The sequence below is a fragment of the Oryctolagus cuniculus genome, chromosome 17, assembly GCF_964237555.1.
Source record: "Oryctolagus cuniculus chromosome 17, mOryCun1.1, whole genome shotgun sequence".
Taxonomy (NCBI): Eukaryota; Metazoa; Chordata; class Mammalia; order Lagomorpha; family Leporidae; genus Oryctolagus; species Oryctolagus cuniculus.
Window position 1 is genome coordinate 16,880,127 of NC_091448.1, and position 6,000 is coordinate 16,886,126.

The following is a 6,000-nucleotide window of genomic DNA, read 5'->3' on the forward strand; positions in this document are numbered from 1 at the left end:
GCTGGACTCTCCAGCCACGTGGAGGCTCTAGGCCAGCAGCCACTTCAGCGGTGTGGTCAGTGTCCTGGAGCAAAATTCAAGCCACATAGCCCGGTTGCATCTCTGCCTAGGTATTTCCCCATTGGCTGACTGCCCTTATCCATATCCAGTCTCCAGCCACCTAGATGTCTCCTCAGCCCAGCCCTATTGGCACCAACAACCGGGGGTGGGCGCTGGCCCCAGCAAACTCTCCCATCCCAGCCCAGGCCCCAGCAGTGTAGCCCCAGGCTGTGCAAGTGAGGCCGGCGGAGCTCCCAGCCCAGCAAAGGGAAAGGGCTGCTCCACTGAACTTAGCTAGCAACTGCTGGTTGTGTTTATATCCACCCTCTTTTTATTTGTTCCATCTATTCAGTTGCTGGTTCTCCTTTTCTGCTTTCTTTTGGAATAATCTCTTTTCTCCCCCCTACTGACTTTTTAAAATTTATTTATTTTTTATTTTGAAAGAGTTAGAGAGAGAGAGAGAGAGATCTTCCATCCTCTGGTTCACTCCCCAGATGGCCATCATGGCTGGAGCTGGGCCAGGCCCAAGCCACAAGCCACAAGCTTCATCCGGGTCTCTCACATAAGTGGCAAGGACCCAAACACTTGGACCATTTTCTACTGTTTTTCCCAGGCACATTAGAAAGGAGCAGGGCTGGAAGTGGAGCAGTCAGGACACGAACTAGCATACCTGCAGGTTGCACATAAGGCAGCTAAACCCACTATGCCACAACACTGGCCCCTGCTGACTTTCTTGATATAGCTCCTCTTTGTGGGGTGTTACGTGTGTGTGTGCATACACACGCTCTAGAGATTACAATATGTACCCTTAATTTATCATACATAGTTTACCTTGAATTATTCTTGTACAATTTCATGTAAATTATAAGAACCTTATAACTGTATAAATCCATTTACATAATCCTATTTTCTATGCTGTTATCATATATTTTACTTCTAAGCACGTAGCAATTCACAAAATAATATGTTTTTTTGCTTCAGTAGTTGCCGCCTAAGTGAATGAACACAGGGGACTAGCGGTGGCCTTTTAGGTTCCGCCAAGTGCTTCCCTCTTCTGTGCTCTGCTCCGTGTCCCGCGGCTCTGGGTCTCCATCCGGCTCCATTGCTCTTTAGCCTGAGCTACTACCTAGCACGAATCTTGAACGAAGTCACCAAAAACAAATAGGATCAACTTTCATTTGCCTCACTCTCATTTTCAACTGGGTTTCCTAAATGTTTGTTTCTTTTTATGAATGACTAGGTTTCTAGGCTGATAAGATTATTGCTTCTTTCAGAACTTGAATGATGCTGCTTAACCATTGGCTGGCCTCCATGGCTGCTGATGAGAAGTCTGACTCCATTTATATTCTTGTTCCCCTGTCTTCTCCGTCTGGCTTTTTTTTTTTTTTTTAACTTTTTATTTTTAAATCATTTACACTTAGAAAAAGTTGCAAAATACTAAGAGAGTCCATTTTTGGTTTTCACCTGGCTTTCCCTGATGTCTTGTATTACCACATCATAATGGCCAAACACAGGAAGTTACATTGTTACAGCACTGTTAACTAATCTAATACAGAATCTGAATTTTTCCAGTTTTCCCACTAATGTCTTTTTCTGGTCCAGGATCCAAGCTCCCATATTGTATTAGCCACCAAGCTTCCTTAGTCCCCTTCAATCCAGGACATCTTCCCAGTATTTCCTGCTCTTTGCTCCCTTTGACACTTCAGTGAAGTCTAGGCCAGTTACTCTGTAGTACGTCCCTTAGTCTGTGTTTGATGCTTTTTATCACTGCACTGAAGGATTTGGGGCAAGAATACCACAGGAATGATGCTGTGCCCTCTCTGGGCGTCCTGTCTGTGGGCACACAATGTCAGTGTGTCTCATTATTTAAAAGGTTTGCTTTGACCACCTGGTTGAGGTGTTGTTGTCTGCCATGTTTATTAACCATAAAGCTGCCATTTTTATCTTTGTAACTAATACAAATTTCATGGGAAGTTACTTTAATTCTAGGTAAACATTCTGCTTTCATAATTTCACTCCGTCATCCATTAATGGTTTATTATTGTGGTGTTTGGTTAATAGTGATTTTCTATTTCCTTTTTTCCTTCTATAGCTGTTAATTGATATTATCCAGTAAAGAAAACTATCCTTTTGTCTTCCATTTTTTGAAATTTATTTATGGAAGTATGAACTCATGGGTAGATTTACTCCATGAGTTATGATCCAATATTTCCATTTTGTTACTCACATCCCAGACTTTTCTCCATTTAAGTTTTTTCTTTATTTTTGATTTTTAACATCTTGACTATAAATTGACTAGGTGTTGTTTTCTTTACATTTATCCTGCTTGGGGCTTGATGAGACTCTTTGATATGTAAGTGATTTATTTTTTCCCCCAAAATAGAACACGTCCAGCCATCATTTCCTCAGGACTATTTTCTCTGTCCCTCCCTGCTGAAACTCCTCTTACATATATCTTAGACTACTTGATATTGCCCACAGACTGCTAAGGCTCAGCTCACTTCTTTACCATTTTTTTTTTCTGTCTTTCGGATTTAATAGTCTGTTGATTTCAAGTCTCCTAACTCTTTCTTCCACACTCTCTACTATTCTGTTAAGTCTACCAGGGGAATTTTGACCTCAGACACTGTGCTTTTTAAGTTCTACAATTTCCATTTGATTCTCTTTTATAGTCAATTTCTCAGCTGAGATTCCTCATCTCTAAAACCACTATGTCTATATTTTCCTATAAGTCCTTCAGCATGTTTACAACAGTTGCCTAAAAGTTCCAGCTTGCTCATTCTGATTCATCTAATGGTCTGCTTCTCTTGATTGCCTTTAAAAAAAAAAAAAAAGTATGGTAATATGAAGTTGAATGCTGAAATTGTGGATTATTCCTTTTAGAGTTCATGTTGTCCTCCCTTGAAAGGTATTCAGGTTTGGTTACATTGGTAGTTAAATTTCTGAAATATTATACTGATCTACTCAGGCTCAGCTTTATTCTTGCTCAGTACTTGTCTTTTATCATTTTATCCTTGATCTTAAGGTGGGGAAGTGTTTGCAGCTGGTTTTGCTTTTTGTTTGTGTTTCTTATTTAAATTTTAATTTCTGTCAAGAGAATGTTCTTGTGCAGGAAACTTATGGACCCAGAATTTATTTTATTCATCAAAAATAATTTTAGGGATAGGCGATTCATGTAGTAATTAACCTGTCGGTTAAGACACCTGCATCCCACATCAGAGCGCCTGACTCTGATACCCAGCTCTGCTCCTGACTCCAGCTTCCTGCTAATGCGGATTCTGGGAGGCAGCAGTGATGGCTCAGGTGACTGGGTTCCTGCCACCCACGTGGGAGGCCTGGGTTGAGTTCCTGACATCAGACTTTGACCCAGGCTGGAAACCACTGCAAGCATTTGTGGAGTGAACCAGCAGGTGAGATCGCGCTCTCGCTCTCTCTCCTCTCTCTCTCTCAGACTCTCACCTACTGCACATTGCAGCCTATTCCCACCCCCAAAGACCTTGGGAAATGCACATGCAGACTTCTGGGGGCGCCGTTCCATTCATCTCCCTCCCCTCGAATTACAGCTCCCCTGGAACCCCTGAGCTAACATCTCCATTCTGCCCAGTGAGACCATCCAGCACTGCGCAGACGGCACCAGAAAGTGCTCCCTCCTGCGCTTCTCTTCCCTCAGGGTTTCTAGTTCTGCTCTGCGTATTGTTTCTCAGATAGTTTGTCAAAATATTCTTCAGGACCGGGTGTTTGGTGCCGCGGTTGAATTGCTGTTTGGGACACCTGCATCCCGTATCGGAGACCTTGTTCAAGTTCTGCTTTTTGTTAACGCACACCCTGGAAGCAGCACTGAAGGCTCAAGTAGTGGGCACCTGCATCCACATAGAAGACCCAGAGGGGGCTCCAGGCTCCTGGCTTCAGCCTCCTGGCTGTTGTGAGCATTTGGAGAGTGAGCCAGTGAATGGAAGATCTCTGTGTTTCCCTCCTCTCTCTTCCTGTGCCTTTCAAAGAAAATGTATAGATAACTTTTTTTGACAGACAATGAGAGAGAGAGAGAGACAGAGAAAAAGGTCTTTCTTCCATTGGTTCACTCCCCAAATGGCCACTATGGCCGGCGCACTGCGCTGATCGGAAACCAGGAACCAGGTGCTTCCTCCTGGTCTCCCATGCGGGTGCAGGGCCCAAGCACTTGGGCCATCCTCCACTGCCTTCCCGGGCCACAGTAGAGAGCTGGACTGGAAGAAGAGCAGCCGGGACTAGTACCCAGTGCCCCAACCGGGGCTAGAACCCGGGGTGCCGGTGCCATAGGTAGAGGATTAGCCTAGTGAGCCACGGCACCAGCTAATAATTTTTTTTCAAAAATCAATCTTTACACACACACATATAATTTACAAACACACACACATATATTTATATAATTTACAAACACACACATATGTGTGTATGTGTATATATATATACATATATATATATATATACATATATATATATATAATTTACCGTGGGAGAGCAAGTCTTATTCTGGTCACTTAGCCACAGCCAGCAGGAATGATTCTGTAGTGATTACTTACTGACCCCTACCTCTTCCACTGGTACTGGACAGTGAGGTGCTTGGAGCACAGGGACTTATCTTTGTATTCCCTAAAAGGCCCTCAGTAAATAAAATAATCTCCTGTTTGTTGGCCTTTTAGCAGCTTCTAATAGTTAATCTGAACAAACTATCCAGCAAAGATGTTGGAAGGGTTAAGTGCCAGTCTGTGATTGGCCCAAGTGCTATGCTCCCCAGAAGAAAGGACGGTGGAGGGGCCCCCAGGGCCCCCAGTGCAGGAGATGTGGAAGAGCTTCCCCAGGTCCATTTAAGAGGCGAGTGTCACACTATGTGGTCCTTTCCCCAAGCTGGCCAGGCTGCACCAAAATAGGCATTGTTTCCCCATGTGCTCACCAATGGTCTGCAGCCCCTCCCCTGCTTAGCCCCTCATTGTCACCACTGTAAATTGGAGGAACCAGGTTTGTGACCATTTCTTGAACTTCTTACCCTTGAGGTCTTGTTTAATCCCCCTGAACAAAGAGTCAGAAGGTCTGGATTTAGGTCTTAGTCCACCTCTCACTTAGATGACCTTGAAAAAGTCTGCAAGTCTTCCCCACTCATTTTATTTATCTGTAATAAACTAAATTTTTAAGCTTTTTTTTAAAATTTTGTTTATTTATTTGAGAGGTAGAGTTATAGACAGAGAGAGGGAGAGACAGGAAGAGATGTCTTCCATCCACTGGTTCACTCCCCAAATGACTGCAACAGTCAGAGCTGGAACAATCCAAAGCCAGGAGCCAGGAGCTTCTTCCAGGTCTCCCATGTGGGAGCAGGGGCCCAAGTACTTGGGCCATCTTCTACTGCTTTCCCAGGCCACAGCAGAGAGCTGGATCAGAAGAGGAGCAGCTGGGATACGAACCAGTGCCTACATGGGATGCTGGTACTGCCAGAGAGAAGCTTAGCCTACTACACCACAGCACCGGCCCCCAAACAACTACATGTTTAGATGCACAGAGAGAGAGAGCGCGATGAGATTCCATGAGACCATGGATACAAAAGCCCTTTGGAATCTGAAGAGTGTGGAGTATATATTCTTACCATTGTCTATGGAGAGACTGTGGCTCTCAGTGCAAGTTCAGTCCTCTGGTGAAGGAGGCTCAGTGTGGTTGGCTCACAACCTTCTCCTCCCACACATCTGGCAGAGGCACTTCTGTCCCCTGAGACAGAGATGACCCAGCTGTTCCTTTGGCTTGCAGGAGAATGGGCTTTTCAAAGTCCACACTGACTAAAAATTGGCATAGGTTAGAATGTATGGGCTTTGGGGAGCTCTCTGAGAAAGCATCCCTAGATTTTACCAAGGAAGTTGTAGAGGGACAAGGTTGACCTTGGCTTTCAGCGTTCATTCACAAGCATGTGTTAGCAATCCGCCACATACCCGCTGCTTC